At 49.6% G+C, this 23,405-nt stretch overlaps 1 long non-coding RNA gene across 2 annotated transcripts; it reads left to right on the top strand.

The window, feature by feature from the left end:
* The first annotated feature begins 1,124 nt into the window (after positions 1-1,124).
* Positions 1,125-23,000, top strand: LOC125946882 (uncharacterized). 2 transcript variants are annotated; one of them, XR_007467945.1, is made up of 5 exons: positions 1,125-1,263; positions 1,523-2,040; positions 2,559-2,817; positions 3,857-5,932; positions 22,886-23,000. It is a non-coding gene; the product is annotated as an uncharacterized LOC125946882 (long non-coding RNA). The 2 variants fall into 2 exon arrangements; XR_007467944.1 differs by lacking the exons at positions 3,857-5,932; positions 22,886-23,000 and having other exon boundaries at positions 2,559-2,849.
* Positions 23,001-23,405: the final 405 nt, after the last annotated feature.

The following is a 23,405-nucleotide window of genomic DNA, read 5'->3' as shown; positions in this document are numbered from 1 at the left end:
CTTGCGTGAAAGCTTCTCAGTAGTGTAGCAGACGAAACTGGCTGGTTCGCACGGCAGCAGCTAAGGGCACTCTCGAACACATTTTATCTCATCGCAGCTTTCCGTTCTCGCGGCTGGGCCACGCCACCATTATCTGTCGTCTGCTGTTATTTTGTTTCAGCTTAGGCTATCCATGACTGTACAAGGATACAGCTGGATGGGTCTCAGTGGAATCTGTTGTAGCCTGAGATTTTGGCAGATGAACCATGCTCTTGCAGAGCTACAATGGCTGTTAGGAATTCGAGTTTCGAGCTAGAGGCAGAGGTGGGCTCTTTTATGCCGATCACGGAATCTTCTGCAATTCCACTGTATTAATAAGATTCCTGTTTTGGTTTGCGAGGCGACTGATTAGTTCCCTGGGCCATGCTGCTGACTCAAGACTAGTTTGTGCACCCCACCCACGACTGCAACTGCTCCAGTACTCTGCGCAATTGTTACAGGGGTATCACCATTTTCATCGTCTCGACAGAACGACACATTTTTGATATGTGGTCACCTCTTTGACAGGTCCTGTGTGCCTAAACAGTTTTGGACTAGCCTGGATCCAGGCCTTGATGCTTTGTGTTACATGTAGTGTCACCTGTTGGGTGATGGTGGCTGCAATTTGTTGAAACTGAGCTTGAATGGTCTATGCAATCAGACCAATAAGCTGGGTCATTTGTTCGGCCATGGTTTGCTCAAGCGCTGTTATGCAGCTTTCCAAGTTAGCGATTACAGGGGAGTGCAACATCTGAGCAAACCTTGAGCACACTGGTGCGGAGTCGTCCCCCTCATCCATTGTTGCTGGATCCAGTGACTCTGCCCTATCCTTTTCCAATTGAGTTTAGTTTCCAGCTGCACGTTCTGTCTTCTGAGAATCTTGAATTCTTTGCTCAGCTGTAGTACCATGGGGGTGGGGGTGGGTTGAGGGGAAGTAGAGGTGTTTTCGCATTTCGCCCCCATCGAAATGCGGCCGCTGTGGCTGGGATTCGATCCTGCGACCTCGTGCTCAGCAGCCCAACACCATAGCCACTGAGCAACCACGGCGGGTGAAAGTTGTAGACAGAACTCAGGCATACAGAAGATTATTTTCACATACATTTATTACCTTCACGTGCATGCACACTAATCAGTATCGTGGTGCTGCAAAGGTGGGCCCACTCCGGGACTCAGCAGGGTCGGAATTTGTCCCACTTGATAATGGACGAGCACTTCTATTAGGTGCACCTTGCATTGGCCCCTGAGGTGAACTGGAACGTTGTCCACGTGTCTGCTAATGATAGCAGAAATTGCTGAATTCTATCCAGCCTTTCTTCACTGAGTTCAGTGCCGACTGGCCATTAGAGTATTTCACATACATTTATTACCTTCACGTGCATGCACACTAATCAGTATCGTGGTGCCGCAAAGGTGGGCCCACTCCGGGACTCAGCAGGGTCGGAATTTGTCCCACTTGATAATGGACGAGCACTTCTATTAGGTGCACCTTGCATTGCCCCCTGAGGTGAACTGGAACGTTGTCCACGTGTCTGCTAATGATAGCAGAAATTGCTCAGTTCTATCCAGCCTTTCTTCCCTGAGTTCAGTGCCGACTGGCCATTAGAGTATTTCACATACATTTATTACCTTCACGTGCATGCACACTAATCAGTATCGTGGTGCCGCAAAGGTGGGCCCACTCCGGGACTCAGCAGGGTCGGAATTTGTCCCACTTGATAATGGACGAGCACTTCTATTAGGTGCACCTTGCATTGGCCCCTGAGGTGAACTGGAACGTTGTCCACGTGTCTGCTAATGATAGCAGAAATTGCTCAGTTCTATCCAGCCTTTCTTCCCTGAGTTCAGTGCCGACTGGCCATTAGAGTATTTCACATACATTTATTACCTTCACGTGCATGCACACTAATCAGTATCGTGGTGCCGCAAAGGTGGGCCCACTCCGGGACTCAGCAGGGTCGGAATTTGTCCCACTTGATAATGGACGAGCACTTCTATTAGGTGCACCTTGCATTGGCCCCTGAGGTGAACTGGAACGTTGTCCACGTGTCTGCTAATGATAGCAGAAATTGCTGAATTCTATCCAGCCTTTCTTCACTGAGTTCAGTGCCGACTGGCCATTAGAGTATTTCACATACATTTATTACCTTCACGTGCATGCACACTAATCAGTATCGTGGTGCCGCAAAGGTGGGCCCACTCCGGGACTCAGCAGGGTCGGAATTTGTCCCACTTGATAATGGACGAGCACTTCTATTAGGTGCACCTTGCATTGGCCCCTGAGGTGAACTGGAACGTTGTCCACGTGTCTGCTAATGATAGCAGAAATTGCTGAATTCTATCCAGCCTTTCTTCACTGAGTTCAGTGCCGACTGGCCATTAGAGTATTTCACATACATTTATTACCTTCACGTGCATGCACACTAATCAGTATCATGGTGCCGCAAAGGTGGGCCCACTCCGGGACTCAGCAGGGTCGGAATTTGTCCCACTTGATAATGGACGAGCACTTCTATTAGGTGCACCTTGCATTGCCCCCTGAGGTGAACTGGAACGTTGTCCACGTGTCTGCTAATGATAGCAGAAATTGCTCAGTTCTATCCAGCCTTTCTTCCCTGAGTTCAGTGCCGACTGGCCATTAGAGTATTTCACATACATTTATTACCTTCACGTGCATGCACACTAATCAGTATCGTGGTGCCGCAAAGGTGGGCCCACTCCGGGACTCAGCAGGGTCGGAATTTGTCCCACTTGATAATGGACGAGCACTTCTATTAGGTGCACCTTGCATTGGCCCCTGAGGTGAACTGGAACGTTGTCCACGTGTCTGCTAATGATAGCAGAAATTGCTCAATTCTATCCAGCCTTTCTTCCCTGAGTTCAGTGCCGACTGGCCATTAGAGTATTTCACATACATTTATTACCTTCACGTGCATGCACACTAATCAGTATCGTGGTGCCGCAAAGGTGGGCCCACTCCGGGACTCAGCAGGGTCGGAATTTGTCCCACTTGATAATGGACGAGCACTTCTATTAGGTGCACCTTGCATTGGCCCCTGAGGTGAACTGGAACGTTGTCCACGTGTCTGCTAATGATAGCAGAAATTGCTCAGTTCTATCCAGCCTTTCTTCCCTCAGTTCAGTGCCAACTGGCCATTAGAGTATTTCACATACATTTATTACCTTCACGTGCATGCACACTAATCAGTATCTTGGTGCCGCAAAGGTGGGCCCACTCCGGGACTCATCAGGGTCGGAATTTGTCCCACTTGATAATGGACGAGCACTTCTATTAGGTGCACCTTGCATTGGCCCCTGAGGTGAACTGGAACGTTGTCCACGTGTCTGCTAATGATAGCAGAAATTGCTCAGTTCTATCCAGCCTTTCTTCCCTGAGTTCAGTGCCGACTGGCCATTAGAGTATTTTACATACATTTATTACCTTCATGTGCATGCACACTAATCAGTATCGTGGTGCCGCACAGGTGGGCCCACTCCGGGACTCAGCAGGGTCGGAATTTGTCCCACTTGATAATGGACGAGCACTTCTATTAGGTGCACCTTGCATTGGCCCCTGAGGTGAACTGGAACGTTGTCCACATGTCTGCTAATGATAGCAGAAATTGCTCAGTTCTATCCAGCCTTTCTTCCCCGAGTTCAGTGCCGACTGGCCATTATTAGAGTATTTCACATACATTTATTACCTTCACGTGCATGCACACTAATTAGTATTGTGGTGCCGCAAAGGTGGGCCCACTCCGGGACTCAGCAGGGTCGGAATTTGTCCCACTTGATAATGGATGAGCGCTTCTATTAGGTGCACCTTGCATTGGCCCCTGAGGTGAACTGGAACGTTGTCCATGTGTCTGCTAATGATAGCAGAAATTGCTCAGTTCTATCCAGCCTTTCTTCCCTGAGTTCAGTGCCGACTGTCCGTTAGAGTATTTCACATACATTTATTACCTTCACGTGCATGCACACTAATCAGTATCGTGGTGCCGCAAAGGTGGGCCCACTCCGGGACTCAGCAGGGTCGGAATTTGTCCCACTTGATAATGGACGAGCACTTCTATTAGGTGCACCTTGCATTGGCCCCTGAGGTGAACTGGAACGTTGTCCATGTGTCTGCTAATGATAGCAGAAATTGCTCAGTTCTATCCAGCCTTTCTTCCCTGAGTTCAGTGCCGACTGGCCATTAGAATGTCCGTGCCAGATTTTCTCTTTTGTTGTCTCTTTGTGTGTTAGTGCGTGTGTTAGTGGAGACGGCTTGGGGTGTTGGTGTTTAGAAATAAGAAGAAAGGGAAGGCTGTGAAGATTGAGGGGGGTCGAGAGGTAAAATGCTTGAAAGAGGTGTGGACGATCGTGTGTGTGTTGTGTCGTCATGTGGAATTTCAAGATCAGTGTCTGCATTGCTGGCAAAATGGCAGAGTTGCATCGAAGCAAACAGCTCTGACGGTCCATCTTCAGTGTCCCTCAGCACTTCATCCAGTGAAGTTGGACTATCGTCCACGTTTCTTGTGGTTCTAAGTGAAATAAGAGAAGTGCATTATTAAATCATTCCTTTGCTGTCACAGAGCCAAGGAGGGGAAAAAAATATTCCATAACATCAACATAAATATGTTTTTGCTATAGGAGAAGGGAGAGTTGAGAATTTCAAATAGTCAATTTTAGTGAATATAAATTGCAGTACAGTCGCTACAGCCAGAACAATGCAAATATCCAGACATATGATGCAGAAGCTTCAAGTGCCTGTTTGCTTGCTTGCCAAATTGACCAGGAATTGTCAGCTATTCCTGCAGTGTCTGCTTTCGATTCTTATTTTCTGCTGCCTGATGGGCTGGTTTCTCTATAGATCACCTGTATCTTGGTTCCTCTAGTCCTCTGTCAGTTCTAATCTCGCTAGTCGCTAACCCTGCTAATGGCCGTCTTCTCAAGTTCTAATCCCCAGGAGATACTTCATCGTGACGTTTATGCCATTCGCGCTGTCATTGGCTGTCGCTTTCCGGCGATACAGCCGCCGGACGACGAAAAACTGGCCGGTCAGATGCAGCTCTCTGGTGCGATGAAAACAGCCGGATGTGACGTCATTTCGGCGTGCCGCACGCCGGATCGGACGCAAAATCGGACCGTGTGTCTCCTGCTTTAGGCTCTGGGACCAATAAGTACATAGGCCTTTTAGTGCCAGGCTGGCTGCAACAGCGGCCAACCAGCCACAGGCTTCAATATATCAAGAGACGCTTATAGACAATGTCCAGCTCGCCAGGATTTTTTTTTTATAGTTCAAGCCAACGCTTTGACTTGAGCACATCTTGTATTTTCTTCGACAGCAGGCGACCCGTGCTCTGTACTGTAGTTTCGACGCTGATTTGCTTCTCAGCACCCCAGTGCTTCAGCATGGCTGTGAAAAGAGCAGAAGTAGAAACATTAAAAAGCCCCATTGGCAGCTGTCACAGCACAAATCAGCAGAAGCTTGAATAGAAGCTACAGTTAAGTGCATGTGAATTGAACTGCTGGCACTGCTTGTGGGAGCCATCGATACAACTTAGCAACAGTTAGATGTTTCCTAAATATCTGTTTATCAACCCACCTGTAACAACAGCCACCTTCTCTGGCGTCAATGGCTCTTTTGTCACTTCACCTAGGCATTTTTTTCGCGGCGCCACCGCACCTGTGACGCTGTTCTTGGACAAAACATCCTTCCCCCACGCAACTTCAGCTGTGTCTTTTACCACAAGTGTGGGTTTCCTGTCTTTCAAGATCTTGTATGCTGCCTCGGCCCTCACGATGACTCCCTTGGCAAGGTGGAACTGTGAGAAAAAATAAGCAATATATTGCTTACAACTTCATAAAGAGGCAGCAGACCAAACGGAAAGTGCACGAAAATTGAAAATAAAAAGGCATCACCTTTCTGCCTAAGGTCAAAGATCTGCCTAGCTGAAATTGTGGTAATGGCTTACAGATTAATATGCATATACTTGCAGTGCCTTTGTCCAAGTAGGTGAAGTCTGCAGCTGCTGCCGCATTGCTGCTGATTTGGCGTGCAAAATAAAGGTCACTTGATTACGTTTTGCAATTTAGTGCAAAAAAGTAACTTCAGTCTTTATTAATAAGTGACCAATAAAAGCTAAAATTGCTGTCTAGATAGAAATGCCAGAAGGTGTCACCCTCTGTAATTTCTAGCTTTTATTGGTCAATTTATTTACTTGGAAAAACTGTACATTTATGCAACATGTTGCATCTTCATTCGATCAGCACCGCAACTTGGGCTCCTGGTTTTAGCACTGTCAACACCTTCACAAATAAGTACATAGCAACGCAAGGTGGCTGCTCACCGCATGAATATATGCATTCACCGCATGTGTGTGTTTATTGACAGGGATACATGTGAACTAAAACGTGGCAAGGCATTTAAGGTTCACATATCATAGGCATCCAAAACTGCAAAAGGCAAACGAAAAAACATGAAAATACATAGACTGGATGGGTATTGACAATGTCGCTTGCACCCTTAGCAGGAAGCTTTAATATATATGGGAATACAACGGCAACCACTTGAACTGGCTGTATAGATGGTTTCAGTGTTTACAAACAAGCCTCGCTTGCCGCTGATTGGTTGCCCCATCGGAACTTCCGGCAGGAAAGCTAGAAGCACTTCCGGCTATGTTGTTTGAAGGAAGGCATGCGCGACGTGAGGCCGGCGTATTGATGTTTGCACTGCTTGGTGGAATCTGTTATGACCTGATTCTACATCGTGAATATTGTCGAGATGCTAAGCGCCTTTAAGGCGCTTAGCACTGAAGCAAAAGATCGGTATCGCCAAAAGCTGATGTTTAGAGGCAGAGAGCTGCCCGATCCGCTGGACGATGATGTCATGCGACTTTTGTTTTTGCCGGGCTCCAAACACCTTCCCTCAGTTACAACCCCGGAGCAACAAGTGGAGCATCTTAGTGAGGACATGCAATGAACGCAGACTATTGTCTTCAAGGCAGGTAATGGGACTGCCGAAAACTAGAAAAACTTTTGGTGATACCGATCTTTTGCTTCGGTGCTAAGTCACTCGTCAGTGGCACTTTTTTCTTCTTCTGGGGTTTTACGCGCCAAAACCAGTTCTGATTATGAGGCTCGCCGTAGTGGAAGGTTCCGGATTATTTTTCCCACCTGGGGTTCTTTAATGTGCCCTACAACACAAGCACACGGGCATTTTTGCATTTCGCAATGGCACTTTTATTGCTGCAAGATGGAGGATGAAGTGGTAAGCTGTGCATGTGTACATGCACATGTTTTCTGCGTCATATGCCTTGTTTATGCTTTTCAATATGCATTCACAAATAACTGTACATTCTCAAAGTCATTTAGTGCAAGAAGCCTAGGTCGACGGAAATGGGACTAACTTAAATGCTCACGAATTTACCATACTTGTAACAAAATGAAACCTGTAGTGTTGGGCACGAGATTACAATCCATAATTGGCCTCCGTTAATTCGTAAATGCTTTTAGAATGTGACCGAAACTTCCTACATGCATGCACGGAAATCGCTAACTGTTCTGCGAAACCGATACGAATGCTCACATGCCGCCGCGATGGCTCAGCGGTTACGGTGCCCGGTTGCTGACCCAAAAGACGCCGTTTGGGCCCCGGCTGTCGCATTTCGATCTACGCGAAATGCTAGAGGTCCGCATGTGTGATGTCAGTGCACGTTAAAAACCACAGGTGGTCGAAATTATCCGGAGCCCTCCACTGCGGCGTCCGTCATAGCCGGAGTCGCTTTGGGACATTAAACATGATAAGCCAATGCGCACATGCACCTAGGTAGTAAAGCTGCAGAAGGGCACTTGTGCCCCAGATGCGGAAAACATTAAAAGAAAACGGTGGCAGCATGGCACCCGCTAAACAATAATTTAAACTCATGTTCGTAGCATGGCGATCCACGCCGAGGTAAGAAACTGGACGAGCGGTCAAACTCGGGGCGAGAATCGAGCTGCTCTCGCGTGAGTTACACGACATACGGCCAGAACAATCGCGCAGTAGCACTTTTATTATTCAGCATTATAGCAGTCCGGCTACTCCATGTAGTAACATACCTTGGATGAATTGAGCAGAGCAAATCTGGGAGCTCTTGGTAGGCTCCCAGATTTGAAAAACACTGTTGACGAGTAATCGTAATGAAAACAGTCGATGCTCGCCAGAGCTACTCGCCATCACACAACACACTGAATGCCACAAGTCGCATTTATATCGATATATCTGAAAAATAACACAGAGTATGCGCAGGACGAGCATGCGAGCGAATACCAGCAAAAACGAGCAAAAGGAACAGCTACTGGAAGTTTCCTAAGGGCGCCGGATGGCGGCACACAGCGTTGCCAGAGCGTGGTGGCGCTGGATGAAACCGTCTATTACATGCGATATATTTACCAAGGTGTCATGATCAATGCATCTGCACTATTCTTTTAAAACTTCTCAGCTTTAGCAATGTTGATAGCCAATGAGGAGACCTGACTATAAGTAACATGGTGGTACATCATGAAAGTGAATACAGACTAACAAAGGTTGCTATAGCTGAGCACAAGTGTGAGAATGCAGAGGAAGCGCAGCTGTTGCTGCACTAGTAGAAGTGGTCACCAAGTTCTACGCATCTCCACATCTACTGGTTTACTTGTTTTGCTCCAGCTCCTGTATTCAAGGTGCACGCTGACGGAGGTCGTCATTTAAATTTAAAATATACAAAAATAGCCTTGGCAACCATTTAGTTTTTACTGTAATGAACTGAATATATTGAACCCCATTAGGTATGCCTAATAGGCCAGAACAAGGACTAGCATACTTGGTGGTGGAGACAACACTGGCTGCTGTGAGGTCAGACCTTCTTAGGATCTGTGGGAACCTAAACAGAGAGCCAAACATGATGTAGAAAGGCACATGAAAGAATTGGTTCTTATTCACCTGGCCTTTGAATGTGCCAGCAAGAGAAGGAAAAAGAGACTCGCCGTAAGCAGACTCCTCAGCACCAAACGAGCTTTCTGCAGTAAAACCAAATGCAATAATCAAGTGTCAATTTTCAGACATGTTATCAGTGCTCTCAGCGGCAATATTTCTCAACTTTGGCTGCAGCTCTGCTTCCTGAGCTAACTAGTTAAGAATGCATGCACAGCGAGGTGATGCTGTGCACCACCTCGCTGATTGATAGCTGGTGATAGCTGTGAAATTAGGTATACAATATTCTTTTGGTAAAATTGGGACGGTCGCATGCATCTTTGTTTTCACACATATTTCTGAGAAGCCCAAACTTCACCGCAGTACTGCACATTTGTAAAGCAGACACTAACCTTTTTCTGCACTTTTATTCGTTGAGTGCCTCGATCGTCTCGACCCCTTCGTTCGAGCTGGTGCTTTGATGGTTTCTAAAAAATGCATAGTAGCGGTACTAAGGGTTATAAAAAAAACACTCACAATGGATCCAAATCACTTACCTGCTAGCATCAGGACTTGGGCATTATAATATCCTGTGTCTTGGCTGTCGACTGGGTCATGCCAAAATGCCAAACAAATCGTCTGCTTGTCAAAATCAAGAAACTTTAATCCAGAGCATAATTTAATGTCCGAGGCTGGTATAACGTGCAGTTTTCTGTTGAAATCGTTGAGGAATCTCACAACGGCAAACATCCTTAAGGCTGAGTAATGGCTAAAGGCTAATGAGTAGAGTGTACACAAAGCTCCAAGCGTGGAATGAAGCATGGGATGGCCCACACCAAAAACGTACCAATATCGGATTGGATTGAAGCGCTCGGCAAGATAAATATATTGTAATTACTAAAAATAAAAAAGCTAAATACAACTGACAAAGCAAATAAATGTTACAGCTATAAAATATTTACATGTCAGTAAAAGTAACAAGGATGGTGCAATCTTTTAACAACTTAGGATATTCTGTTTGCTTTGTGCAACTACAATCCAACACGATTCGGTCCGATCCAGTCATTCAGCTCTTTATTCTGTGGTAGTGTTAGTGGTCAACACCATTGCTGGCTCAGTTTTTCGCGGCTATGGGTCCTCGAAAGCAGTATTTAGGGCCCCTAAAGAATGCTCCTGAACTTCCGAGATCGTATCTTCAGAGGCATGTGGTGTTGCAGTGCGATTCGCATCAAGCCGTGTTGCAAGACGACGGAAACGGCAATGCGTTGTCGGCGTCAGGCGTGCCGCGTACTGATGACAGCAACGTAGACATAGTGCAAGATAGCTGTGAACATGAGAACGACTGCATACATCCTGAGGCGCAGCTCACCGTCGAAGGTGATAGCGAAGTACCAGCGGCACAGACTGAGCACGTCGATGCTAACAACTTGCTAGTACTGGCATTGAACTTTTCGCTGGAGTTCGGCTTGTCATGGAAGGCAGTCGAAGCTCTACAGAAGCTGATTGCGCATATACTGGATAGACACGACATTCCGGCGTCAAAGTACCTATTCAAAAAAGTAGTGGGAGCGTATATATGTGAAGCTCGGTTCCATTTTTACTGTGAACCTTGTATGAATTTGCTGGTGGAGACATCGGGCGATCTGCAAGAACGCAGTAGTGTTCAGCTCAGCTGCTCTGTATGTAGAAGAAACTACAGTGGGTGGAATTTGGTGCCTGACGGTCACTTTTTATAACCCTACCTATTGTGCAGCAACTTTCTTCTCTACTCGCCGATAAAACCATCGCAAATGTGCTGGTTAAGACGCTGCAGTACATTGATCAAGGACGGGCTGGCACAGAGGTGTCTGACATTACGGATGAGTCCCTGTACAGGGAGCTGAGACAGAAATTAAGAAAGGATGACCTCCCGCTCACATTCAGTGCTGACGGCAGCCCAGTTTTTAAGTCATCGCAGTTTTCCATTTGGCTGATACAGCTCACTGTCAATGAGCGGCCACCGAAGATGCGACACAAAAATGTCGTCGTGAGTGCCTTATGGTACGGCCAGTCGCATCCCAACATGGTGCTGCTTCTGAACAGCTTTGTCCAGCAAATGAGGGACCTTGCTGGTGGTGGTGTGACATGGATGGCTGGCACTGATTCAATTCATTCTGAGGTGAGTATAAATATTTACGTAACTGTTTCACTCTGGCAAATCTGCACAAGTGTTGCTTCGTTAACCTACAAGCAGCTTAGTGTCAGACCTGCATGTCATCAGAACTACTGTTTTATGCAGATACCGAAGTTTGTATGCCTACTACACTCTTAAAAAAAAAAGGTAGTCTCAATCGACTCTTTTCGAGGTGTATCTGCTCGTCACACATATGATCACCTTTTGGGTGGTAACATGAACTCTCTTGGAATTACAGTACTGGCGACTCAATCGTAGTACCGGTGACTCTCTCCCTCAAGGAGCACTGAGGAGTATGTATTACTCCCAAAGCAGGAGTTGATGCGACTACCTCAGTGGTTCATGCAAGTACCTCTTGGTAGCCAGTCATTTTCTTGAACAAGAATTTTATTTCTTTGCCATGACAAAGGGCTCGTTTATTTCAATATGCCATAGAGGCATACATGGGCAGAGTAATTAAATTTCAATATTGATATTAACGACAAATTTAAAATTTCACCATATCAAATTGAGCAATGATACATCGATGCCAGTAGAAGAAAATAAATATGGCTGAAGACCAGATAAATGCAAAACAGGTCATGACGAATAATGCCACCTTACAATCCATGTGCAGCTTGCATAGTAAGTACATCACGTTTCAAAAGTGCTACTGTCTCACCTCTAAATGTTTCCATTAGCACTGCCTCCTTGTTTGTGTCATATTTTGTCTGCTTCGGTTTAGATCTGAAAGAACAACACAGCTGTTAAAAACATGTACAAATTTTATTCAATAAAATATGCACACATCACAGTGACATTTAGCGAGAGTACACATAGCGATCACACAAAGCACTTAACTTTGTAAGGAAAGCATCAGTTTACAGCACACGAAGAGCCTAAGAGAAGAGATACACTGCATTCGTTGATGTTCTCATGGAATGAATCGCCAATGGCCTTGCCACCAGGGTTCAGTAGTAAGTAGTATGTCGTTATTGGGGGGAAATGAAGATATAAGCGCAGTGCTGTAACTGTCTCTCTCTAGGAGGACACCTCAACAGCACTGCACGGGGGAAGGGGAGGAGGGGTATGAGAGATGATAGAGACAAGGGGTGAGGTAGGAAGACGACGGCCAGCAGCAGGAGAGAGAGAGAAAAAAAGGCATGTGATGAAGAGGCAGATGCGGGGCTTAGAGCCGCGCTCTGAGATTTGTGTCACTGCAAAAGTGTAACAGTGCCGAAAGGACCCGTTTGACCAGGGAGCTGTGGACATCTGGGAAAAGTAGGTCCTTGAGCGAGTTGGCCAGGAGACCGTATCGGCGATAGGAGTCCGTGAGCACCGCTCTCTCAACACCGAAAGCAGGGCAATGTAGAAGGAGATGCTCCAGCGTTTCCATGTCGGCACAGTTGGCACACACCCCACTGCCGATTCCCCTGAGTCTGAGTTCGCGCAGCAGCTCGGTGGCACCCGATGCGCAAACGAAGGAGTAAGGAGCGGTCCGCGCGAGACAGGCCGGTGCGCGGGAGGAGACGAGGGGGGGCCGGGGGCGTACCTGAAGCCATGTGCGCTTCGGGGTGTTGCGCGGAGAGGCTGCGCAGTATCGTCGTCCTGGCCGAGTCAAAGCTTGTGACCAGAGGGGAGAGGGGGAAGCGCTCAGCGTGTGCCTCCTTGGCGAGAGCGTCGGGGTGCTCGTTGCCCTCTAGTCCGATGTGAGCCGGAACCCACTGCAGGATCAGGTCGCAGCCTCGGTGGTCGAGGTGGTGGAGTTTAGCGCTGACTTGTTGAACCAGCGGTCCTCCGACGAAGTCCCTCGCCAGCAAGGAAAGAGCCGCACGAGAGTCGCAGAGTATAGCCGCCGCCACAACGTCAAGCTGATGCAGGAGCAGGTCGGCTGCGAGGTCAATCGCAGCGAGCTCGGCCGCCGTTGACGACACGGCAAAGCGAAGGCGACACTGCCGCGTTTCACCGATGTCCGGTGCCGTGCAGGCTGCAGCGCCGGATCCGTTCCTTGCCACCGAGCCATCGGTGAATACGAGCAGGCGGGGCCTCCCAGCTGTTCGTGCATTAGCGTGGCTGTCTCCTGCCACATGGCGCAAACAGCCGTCTGGCGTTTGGATGAGACACCAGGCACTTTGATGTTGACTTTGAGAAGGCTGGAGGCGTGCGGCAGAGCGACGAGCTGCGGAGACGAGTCGATGAGCAGGGTATACTCGGAGGCCCGCCTGCCCATGCCCGAATTAGGCAACGAGTGGAGGCGGCACACAAAGCGCTGACCCTGCAGCGAGCGCTGCAAGCGTTCAATGTGATGCAGTGCTTGCTTTTTCGCCCGCAGTGACGGCGGCCAGTTGCCAGCTTCAGCGAGTCGCTCCCACCTGCGAGGCAGACCATACAGCATGCGAACGACATTGCGATGCTCCGTGTCTATGGCACTCCAGTTGGCAGCTCTGGCGTTCGTCAGGGGCAGGGCGTAGAGTGCACGTGATGTCGCCACCGAGTTGTACAGTCGAAGCGCAAGGTACAACCCCGTCCTTGCGCGAGAAGAGAGCGCGCCGCGCTTGCCACATTGTGGGACTCCCTGCAGAGATGAGAGACTGCCGCGTTGAAGTTGAGGCGGCAGTCGATTTGCAGCCCCAGGTAGCGGACGCTCTTGCGCCACGAGAGAGGGCGGACCCTCAAGGTTAGCGGCGGTACTTCGAAGTGCGCGCGCGCGGCTCGGGGGTTCACTATCAGCGCCTCTGTTTTCGCAGTAGACAGCTGTAGCCCGATGCTGGCGAGGTACTCGTCCACTGCGTCAACTGGCATCTGGATCGATGCCCGCACAAGGTAGCCGACTTCCGTGGGACCACACGCAAAGATAGCGATGTCGTCCGCGTAGATGGCCGAACGGACCTCGTGCGACGTTGGCCTCGGGAAGAAGTCGGGGAGCCGTGAAAAGGCCAAATTGAATAAAAAGGTGCTCAAAACACTGCCCTTCGGGACACCCGAAAACACGCCGCGAGGATCACTCAACGCCCCGCCGACCCTCACCCGGAGCGTGCGGTCAGTCAGGAAAGCACGGATGTACTGCAGGTGCCGGCCGGTGACACCCCGCTCGTGGAGGCACCCGATGATGGTGGCATGGGGGAGACTGTCGAAGGCGCTCTGCACGTCGAGCAGGATGAGATAGCCGGCCTCGTGGCGGCTCAACGACTCCTCGAGCGTGGCCACGACCTCAGAGAGCGAGTCAGCTGTTGATCGCAGCCGTCGGAAGCCACTCTGCTCGGGAGCGAAGGTGTCGAGGGCCGTGGCAATCCATTCAAGGCGGCACAGTGCCATGGCTTCGAACGTTTTGCCGGCGACCGACGTCAGCGAGACGGGGCGGTACGAGCCAATGCACCCAGCAGGCTTCTCGCTTTTGAGCAGAGGGACGACGACGGCCTCTCTCCACGAAGCAGGCACGCAGCCGGTGCGGCAGACGTGGTTGAACTCCTGCAGGAGTGAAGGTAGCTGTGCCGCATCGATGTTCCGAAGGGTCTGGAACGTCAGCCTGTCAGCACCCGGTGCAGAACGCCGCCTCCGAGTGTCCAGCACCATCCGGAGTTCACTCAGCGTGAAGTCTGCCGTGCACAAAGCCTCAATTTCTTCCACGATGGCGCGCGTGGGGAAATAGCGGAAGGGCGCCAAGAGTTCTGCTTTGTTGTGCCGCGGCAGCTCGATAGCAGCGGCGGCGGGGCGCTCTGTGGGGGGCGGTGGTGCGAAAGCAGTGGCGAACTCGTTGGCCAGTTGCTGAGCGCTCCAGCCCCGTGTCACTGCGATGGAGAGTGCGGGGCAGCGGGGGAGCTTCGGCCGGAGCATGGAGCCGAGAATGCGCCACGGGTGGGACTTGTTGCGCGTGTCATCCAGCGACACACATAGACTGCTCCAGCTCTGGTCGCGGTGCTGGTTGGCGTGACGGCGGCAAGCCGCATCCAGGTGGTTGTAGAGCGTCCAGTGCTTCGCCCTGTCGCTTTTGACGGCGCGGCGCTCCACCCGACGACGCACCGCATGCAGGTTGAGCAGCTTCAAGTCGGGGGCCGGCGTTCCCGCAGGTACCTCGCAGGACTTCGTGGCTGCAGAGGCGCACCCGATAACGTGGTTCAGGAAATCCGTGTCCGCGGTAGGGGGCGTGGAACAGTCTCCTGAAGAGCGACCAGTTGGTGACGTGGTAAGTGCGTGTCACCTTGCGGTCCGCTACGTGGGGGTCAAGTGGGTAATGGTCCGATCCCTGCGTGTCGGGGCTGCGTCTCCACTCGTAGTGACAGTTCTCACTCACCAGGGACAGATCGATAGCGCTCCTCTGGACGCCTCGGCGCACGAAAGTGGGGCTGCCGGTGTTAAGGAGCAGAAGGCCAGCAGTAGAGATGGACTCCAGTAGGTCCCTGCCGCGCGGATCAGTGTGGGCGCTGCCCCACGCCGCGTGGTAGGAATTAAAATCCCCGCACACCACACAGTCGCCACTAACACGCGCCGCGAGGCTCACAACGAAGGAGGTATCCAACTGGCACACTGGCTGCACATACACACTGGCGACACAGGTGTCGGTCCCGCCAACGCGCACAGTAACTGCCACGCACTCGACGGAGCTGGTCAGTATGTCGGTGACGTGGACGGCAGCCTGAGGAAGGCACGCGCGAACATAAACAGACGCTCCCGAGCGGCCGGGTGCGTATTGCGCGTCGCGACAATTTGCACTGGTGCAGGCCTGCGACTCACACTTGGTGGCACTATGGTAGGCCACATAGCCACTTAAGTTGAATTGGCCGGTGCGCACGTACGTCTCCTGTAGCGCGAGCGCATCATAATCATGCAGGAGAAGGTGTGCGGCGAGCTCTGCGTGTCGGCAGCGCATCGAGCGAAGATTTCATTGCAGAATGCGCGGCCGTCGTTTCACAGGGCTTCTAGCCATGATGGGGCAGGGCTTGTTGAGCGGCAAGGGCTGCGGTGCACATTTGTCGCACATCGTCGTCCATCGGTGTGGTCTCAAGGAGCACGCGCAATGCTGCAGCAAGTGCCGCAATCAGGGCATCCCTGGGGTCGCTGGTTGCCGGCTGCTGTGGTTGCGTCTGCTCAGCTGGCGGTGCGCTGGTACCGGTCAAGGCGTCTCGGAATGAGAGTCCAGGCTGGACGGTTGCGGAGAGGCGAGGGGCGGTTCCACCTCGCTGCTGCACCGCGAACGACGAGGCGCGAGCCTTGGCCAGCTCGAGCGCCTTATGCCGCGAGATACGCTCCTCAGATGCAGCCAGCAGGATGGCCACCCTTCTTTCTAGCTGCCAGTTGGGGCAACGCGGTTCAAGGGTCGCGTGCCCTCCGGTGCAATTGATGCAGCGCGGCCGCTGTGCGGTGCAAGAGCTGGTGTCGTGGGAGTCCCCGCAGCGAAGACAGCGAGCGTCTCGCGAGCAGGTTGCCTCAGCGTGCCCAAACGCACTGCAGCGGCCGCACTGAAGCGGTCGCGGGAGTCTTGGGCGGACCAGGCGTCGCTGCTTGAACAGCAGCACATCTCCAGGCACCACGTCGCCAGCGAGCCGGACGGTGACGTTGCGTCCACTGCGCGCACAGGAGAGCACAGCAACGGGCGCCTCGATGTTTTTGCGGATAGTGTCTGCATCGAACGGGGTGTCCACACCAAATATCGTGCCGGAGTACGCGTTCTTTGCCAGGGCTTTCGCCCTCACTGGCACATCTGCGATGGCTCGGACGTCGAGCAGGGCCGAGAGGTCGGCGCCGGGAAGAGCGTCCACAGCCACCACGTTGCGCTGAAAGTTCACGCGCACACGGTGTGCGCCGTCTATGCAGGAAAGTTGTGTGGCAATTGCTTCCTTAGAAAGTGCGAGGAAGCAAGCTCGCTTTCTGACGGGGTGGAAGAGGATCGTGTCTGCGTGTTGATCCGACGCGGCAGATGCGAGAGCCGTCGTCTCCAAGAAGGGACGGAAGCGAGTTTTCCTCTTCCCGGCCTTCTTTTGCGCTTGGGGCTTCTCTCTCACATCGGTTTCTGCAGAACCGGTGTGCTGTCGCGTTGGGGCTGTCGGCGTGTCTTCAAGAGTGGCAGCCGTATCGACCACGGGGCTTGTTGGGTTGACTGCGCCGGAGACAGCTGAGATCGCTGAGCGGGAGTCGGGCGTAGCCTCGGGCAGTGAGGGAGGGTTTCCGCCGGGTTCTTGGGTGTGGCATAGGCCGGGCGGCGAGGGGGGGCCGAGAACACAGCTCGCACGCGCGGAGTCAGTAGAACCGGTTGCCGCGTGTTGCTTTTTTTTTTTTCCTTCCTCGACTCTGTTGCAGCGGGTCTCTCCGAGCTCGACGCAAGCACAGCATAGCTGTGGGGAGGGAGATGCACTCTCTCACTCTCTTTTTCGGGCAGCTGTGAGTAGGAAGATGCCTGGGCTGTCGGACTGCTTTTTTTTTGCTTTTTTCCTGCATCGTCTCCGCGCTTGCCTGCCCATCGGCAGCAGCTGCGGGCGTCTCCAAAACAGTGGAGGTACTCTGCGCTGGCTCGACGCTTGGTATCACGTGGGGGGGAGGCGAGGGCGGGTGGGTGTCATGGCGTTGGGGGAGACCAGTGGAACGTGGTTCCCCTTCGGTGGTGGGTGGCTGCTCATTGTCGACAGAAACATCAGACGATGTGGCGTCACTCTCGGGGGACAGGGGAGAAGCCGCCGATGATGAGCTGGTCATGGAGTCGTCCACACTTACAGGCGAGCCGCTAGGAGCCACGAGGCATGAGGCTGTATCCGAGTTGGTGCAATCCGTTGGTGAGGAAGAGCTCGCAGAGCTAGTGGGTGATGACGGCGACGAGGAAACAGGCGTCATTTTCGGCAGGACTTTGGGGCTCGGCCTTTTTTTGGCGAGCGTCTCGATATCCTGCAAGCACCACGGGTTTTCCTGGCGGCGCCTTTGAAGGAAGTGGGCGAAAGCCGCTTCGGGGTCCCCTCGTGGTTGCCCTGGTGGGGGTTGAACATGCGACATGCCTCCTTCAGCAGGAGGTGCAGGGTGCGTGAGCGGGCTTGTGGGGGGCCAGGCCGGAGCTCGGCTATCCCCTCAAGGAAGTCGCCCATCTCCGGGTGAGCTCAGGCGGGAGAATTTATCGCAAGCCCACACATGTCAAACTACCTAGATTTTTCTTTCTATACACCTCAAGGGCCACAAACGCTAGGCTGCCTCATCACTAGTAACCTCGCTTTACGGTCTTTGCTCAAGTCATACAAGGCACAAAGCAGAGTTCATCTTGATGCTAAATGACACGCAATGTAATGGCCAGCCGCTAAAACTGCCAAGTGAGCAGGAACGTCATGCCTCAGCGCCCATCCGCTAAGTGGTGAGAAAGAAAAGCAAGCGTGCTACCATCCTGTATGCATGTGGGATGAGCGAGACTGTTGCCAGAGTGTTGAATGACTACAATGGGTTGGTGGCGCATGTCCCTTCCAGCAAGCTATGTGGTGAACTGGTGCACATGAAGCACCCCTTCGGAAGATTGAACTAACCTGCCTTCATGTACATAGTGACATGCAAAACATGTAATTCACTGTACGTTGGCAAATACGGCAACTTTAAGAAGTACCTAAAGCAGCATCAGCACAAACTCTTTCAAAGCAACCTCGTTTCAGACGCATTATTCGAACACCAAGAGAAAACAGGTCCTTCTATAGACTAGTACTATGCGTCCATAATTGCCACTGGGATATTACCGATGCAATTAGTACTAATATCACTGCATAATCAGATGATGTGCTAAACGATAGGAAGGACACACAATAATCCGCCTGTCATCTATGCATGCGCTCTCCGCCATCTCACCCGTACAGAACCAAACCAGTGCCTCTGCTGTCATTTGTGAACAAGGGACCCATACTGGCTTCGAAATACAATTTCTTGTAATTTCACATTTAGAAAAATATTGGTGTTTGCTTTATGCCCCATAATACAAAAACTAACTATGAATAACATTTAAACACAATAAAGTTTTCTAGGTTTGACCAGATATTGGCTGTACTACTCAGCTGCATAATCCAAGGCTACGAACATCAAAACAGCCTGAGAGTTAAAAAAAGAGAAAAAAAAAAGCCTAAGTGCATACAGGAAGGTGCATCTCAAGACGAATACTTAGAGTTTAGCAGCTTAGTCAGATTTCTCAGCCTACTCAGTACTGGCTGTGATTTTGTTAGTTGTAGCAGCTGACCGTGCTTTTAAAGCTGTTGGGACTTGGCGCCTAGTTTTGTCGTTTTTGTTTTGATTTCCATCATGTGTTGCAGCAATGAGAGTGTGTGCTTTGCAGAGCTGATGTATTCGATGTTAAAAGCCCAGTACATGGAAAATAAAAATAGCCCCACTACACCAGAAGTGAAGTCCAATACATCTACACATACATATTCACACTTCACACACATGGCCTTAGAAGAGATGCAGTTGTCACCAGTGTACAGCAGTGTGGGGTGGGCAAACTCTTGTCCTGGCGTCTGCAAAGCAAACATATAAGTACATAAATTATTTGAGTCTGAGTCTTTATTCCAGACATGCATACATAAATACATGGCTGAGGAGAAGGGAAAAAAAGCCGCTCAGTCACAGCTTGAAAAAGCTCCTTTCCCCCCGTATACATCGGTACTGCGGTGTGTGTTGTGTACAAAAATTTGTGTACAAAAACAATACGAGTTGCTCTGCGACAAGATTTTAAAGAACTGACTTATTTTAGTTAAGTGTTGTCGAAATGAAAAATGAAGCAGAGGAAAAGACCAAAATTGCAAATTTCTGTTTGAAGTAGGCAAAAATGGTTTGTTATATTACCAGAAAATTAGAACAGTTGTAAGTTTTTACTTTAAAAGCAGTAAGTGCTGTTTTATTGTGCTACAAAAAAAAAGAGATTACCATATGCTGCAGTTCAATTTTCATAACTTAGTTTTCAAGATCATATGTGCATCCATGGATGGTTGCACAAGATTTGCTCTGTTATGTGATCTCATCTGCCACTTTGACATGTTTAATTTATTTGATATCTATTAGGTAGAGAGCATAAATGGTTTCCCTGGTTAATTTCATTGCTTTCAAAGCCCAACAAAAAGTACCACTAATAATTTGAGGGAATAGAATGCCACAGCTAAAGTGCCTGCGCACAATGATTAATTGCTTGATACTTCTTGAGCCTTAATAATCAAGTTTGACAAAATTGTCATTTTAACTTAAGGCTATATGCAAATTGTTTGTCTTGATGGTTTTCTAGCTCTGAAATTTCCCCACAGTTATACAGGGTCCTGAATATTTTGCTGCGCCTGTTCATAAGAAGGTTTTGCAGAATAATTGCATTTTGGGGTCGGCTTCATTTAGTAGAACGCTTACCAAAGTTAACTGCCTGGTTTTTAAGAAAAATGTGCAAATTTGTCTTCACTTGCGGGGATGCGAGCTGCTGCAACGACGGCGCTAGCATAAACCTGTGTCGCCGCCTGCCGGCAGCTGCAGAAAGCAGCAGGTCAGGGAGGTTTACCATTGGGTTTACCGTGTGTTGCCCGCTCGTGAACACACGGCAAACCTCCCTGACCGGCTGCATTCTGCAACTGCCGGCAGGCAGTGACACATGTTTATGGTAGCGCCATCGCTGCAGCAGCTCGCATCCCCACAAATCAAGGTAAATTTGCACTTTTTTGGTAATACCAGGCAATTAACTGTAGTAAGTGTCATACTAAACGAAGCTGCCCCCAAAATGCGATAATTTTGCAAAACTTGAGCAAGAATGGTGTAGCAGTGGGCGCAAAACCTTTTTTTGAACAGGCGCAGCAAAATATACAGGGCCCTGTACATATTGACAATTGCCTCATAGTGACACTGTGTACTTGGTTGTGCAAACAGCTCAAAGTTCTAACCATTTTTGTGAACATGTCGTCCCCTTGCTCATTGACAAGAAATGGTAGAACCATGATCGTGCTCGCGCCTTTTGCATCTGAAGATCAAAGTACAGCAGTGAAAGAGCTGCAGCTGCTGACCAATTTCGGTGCTTGTAATTATTCAGTAAACTAGCAAGTATAAAACTGCCAGCAGTAACAGCTTATAAGATTCATACAATCATGCAGCCGTCCACTTAGGGAATTTCGGTGGCACAATTCAGTACTTAAATTGGCAGTGAATAAATAGTAACTGCATATCATCATCTGTCTATATAAATGTCCACTGCAGGACGAAGGCCTTTCCCTGCGATCTCCAATTACCCCTGTCTTGCGCTAGCTGATTCCAACTTGCGCCTGCAAAGTTCCTAACTTCATCACCCCACCTAGTTTTCTGTCGTCCTCGACTGCACTTCCTTTCTCTTGGTATCCGTTCTGTAACCCTAATTGTCCACCGGTTATCCATCCTACGCATTACGTAGCCTGCCCAGTTCCATTTCTTCCTCTTAATGTCAACTGGAATATCGGCTATCCCCGTTTGCTCTCTGATCCACACTGCTCTCTTCCTGTCTCCTAACGTTAGGCAAAACATTTTTCGTTCGATCGCTCTTTGTGTGGTCCTTAACTTGTTCTCGAGCTTTGTTAACCTCCAAGTTTCTGCCCCATATGTTAGTAATGGTAGAATGCAATGATTGTACACTTTTCTTTTCAACGACAGTGGTAAGCTCCCAGTCAGCATCTGACAATGCCTGCCCTATGCACTCCAACCCAATTTTTTTCTTCTGTAAATTTCCTTCTGATGATGTCGGTCCCCTGTGCAGGTATATACAGCTATATGCAGCTAATTGCATATAGCTATCTACAAAAAAGTATATTCACAAGATGTGTTTGGCTATTTAATGTATGATGCTTCTGGAAGTGCCCCAGGTGAAAATTCGCAACTGGGATTCTACTGGTCCCAGTTCAAGTGATTTATTAGCCAATTCCCATTAGGTTCTGGGACCATTAGGTTCTGGGACCATTAGGTTCTGGGACCATTAGGTTCTGGGACCATTAGGTTCTGGGACCATTAGGTTCTGGGACCATTAGGTACTGGGACCACTAGGTACTGGGACCATTAGGTTCTGGGACCATTAGGTACTGGGACCATTAGGTACTGGGACCACTAGGTACATAGGCCTGTTAGTGCAAGGCTGGCCGCAACAGCGGCCAACCAGCCACTGGCTTCAATATAACAAGAGATGCATATAGACAATGTCCAGCTCGCCAGGATTATTTTTCCTATAGTTGAAGCTGACGCTTTGACTTGAGTACGTCTTGGATTTTCTCCGACAGCAGGCGACCCGTGCTCTGTACTGTAGTTTCGGCGCTGATTTGCTTCTCAGCACCCCAGTGCTTCAGCATGGCTGTGAAAAGAGCAGAAGTAGAAACATTAAAAAGCCCCATTGGCAGCTGTCACAGCACAAATCAGCAGAAGCTTGAATAGAAGCTACAATTAAGTGCATGTGAATTGAACTGCTGGCTCTGCTTGTGGGAGCCATCGATACAACTTGGCAACAGTTAGATGTTTCCTAAATATCTGTTTATCAACCCACCTGTAACAACAGCCACCTTCTCTGGCGTCAATGGCTCTTTTGTCACTTCACCTAGGCATTTTTTTCGCAGCGCCACCGCACCTGTGACGCTGTTCTTGGACAAAACATCCTTCCCCCACGCAACTTCATCTGTGTCTTTTACAAGTGTGGGTTTGCTGTCTTTCAAAATCTTGTATGCTGCCTCGGCCCTCTTGATGACTCCCTTGGCAAGGTGGAACCGTGAGACAAAAATAAGCAATATATTGCATGACACTTCATAAAGAGGCAGTAGACGAAACGGAAAGTGCACGAAAATAGAAAATAAAAAGGCATTAGCTTTCTGCCTAAGGTCAAAGATCTACCTAGCTGAAATTGTGGTAATGGCTTACGGAGTAATATGGATATACTCGCAATGCCATCGTCCAAGTAGGTGAAGTCAGCAGCTGCTGTCGCATTGCTGCCGATTTGGCCTGCAAAGTAAAGGTCACTTGATTACGTTTTGCAATTTAGTGCTACAAAGTAACTGCAGTCTTTATTAATAATTGACCAATAAAAGCTAAAATTGCTGTCTAGATAGAAACGCCAGAAGGTGTCACCCTCTGTAATTTCCAGCTTTTATTGGTCAATTTATTCACTTGGAAAAACTGTACATTTATGCAACATGTTGCACCTTCATTCGATCAGCACCGCAACTTGGGCTCCTGGCTTTGCTTTTAGCACTGTCAACACTTTTACAAACAAGTACATAGCAATGCAAGGTGGCTGCTCACCGCATGATTATATGCATTCACCGCATGTGTGTGCTCAGTGACACGGATACATGTTAACTAAAACGCGGCAAGGCATTTAAGGTTCACATATCATAGGCA

Source organism: Dermacentor silvarum, chromosome 7, assembly GCF_013339745.2.
Source record: "Dermacentor silvarum isolate Dsil-2018 chromosome 7, BIME_Dsil_1.4, whole genome shotgun sequence".
Lineage (NCBI taxonomy): Eukaryota > Metazoa > Arthropoda > Arachnida > Ixodida > Ixodidae > Dermacentor > Dermacentor silvarum.
Note: the sequence above shows the minus strand (reverse complement) of the source record. Positions and strands in the feature narration are given on the sequence as shown.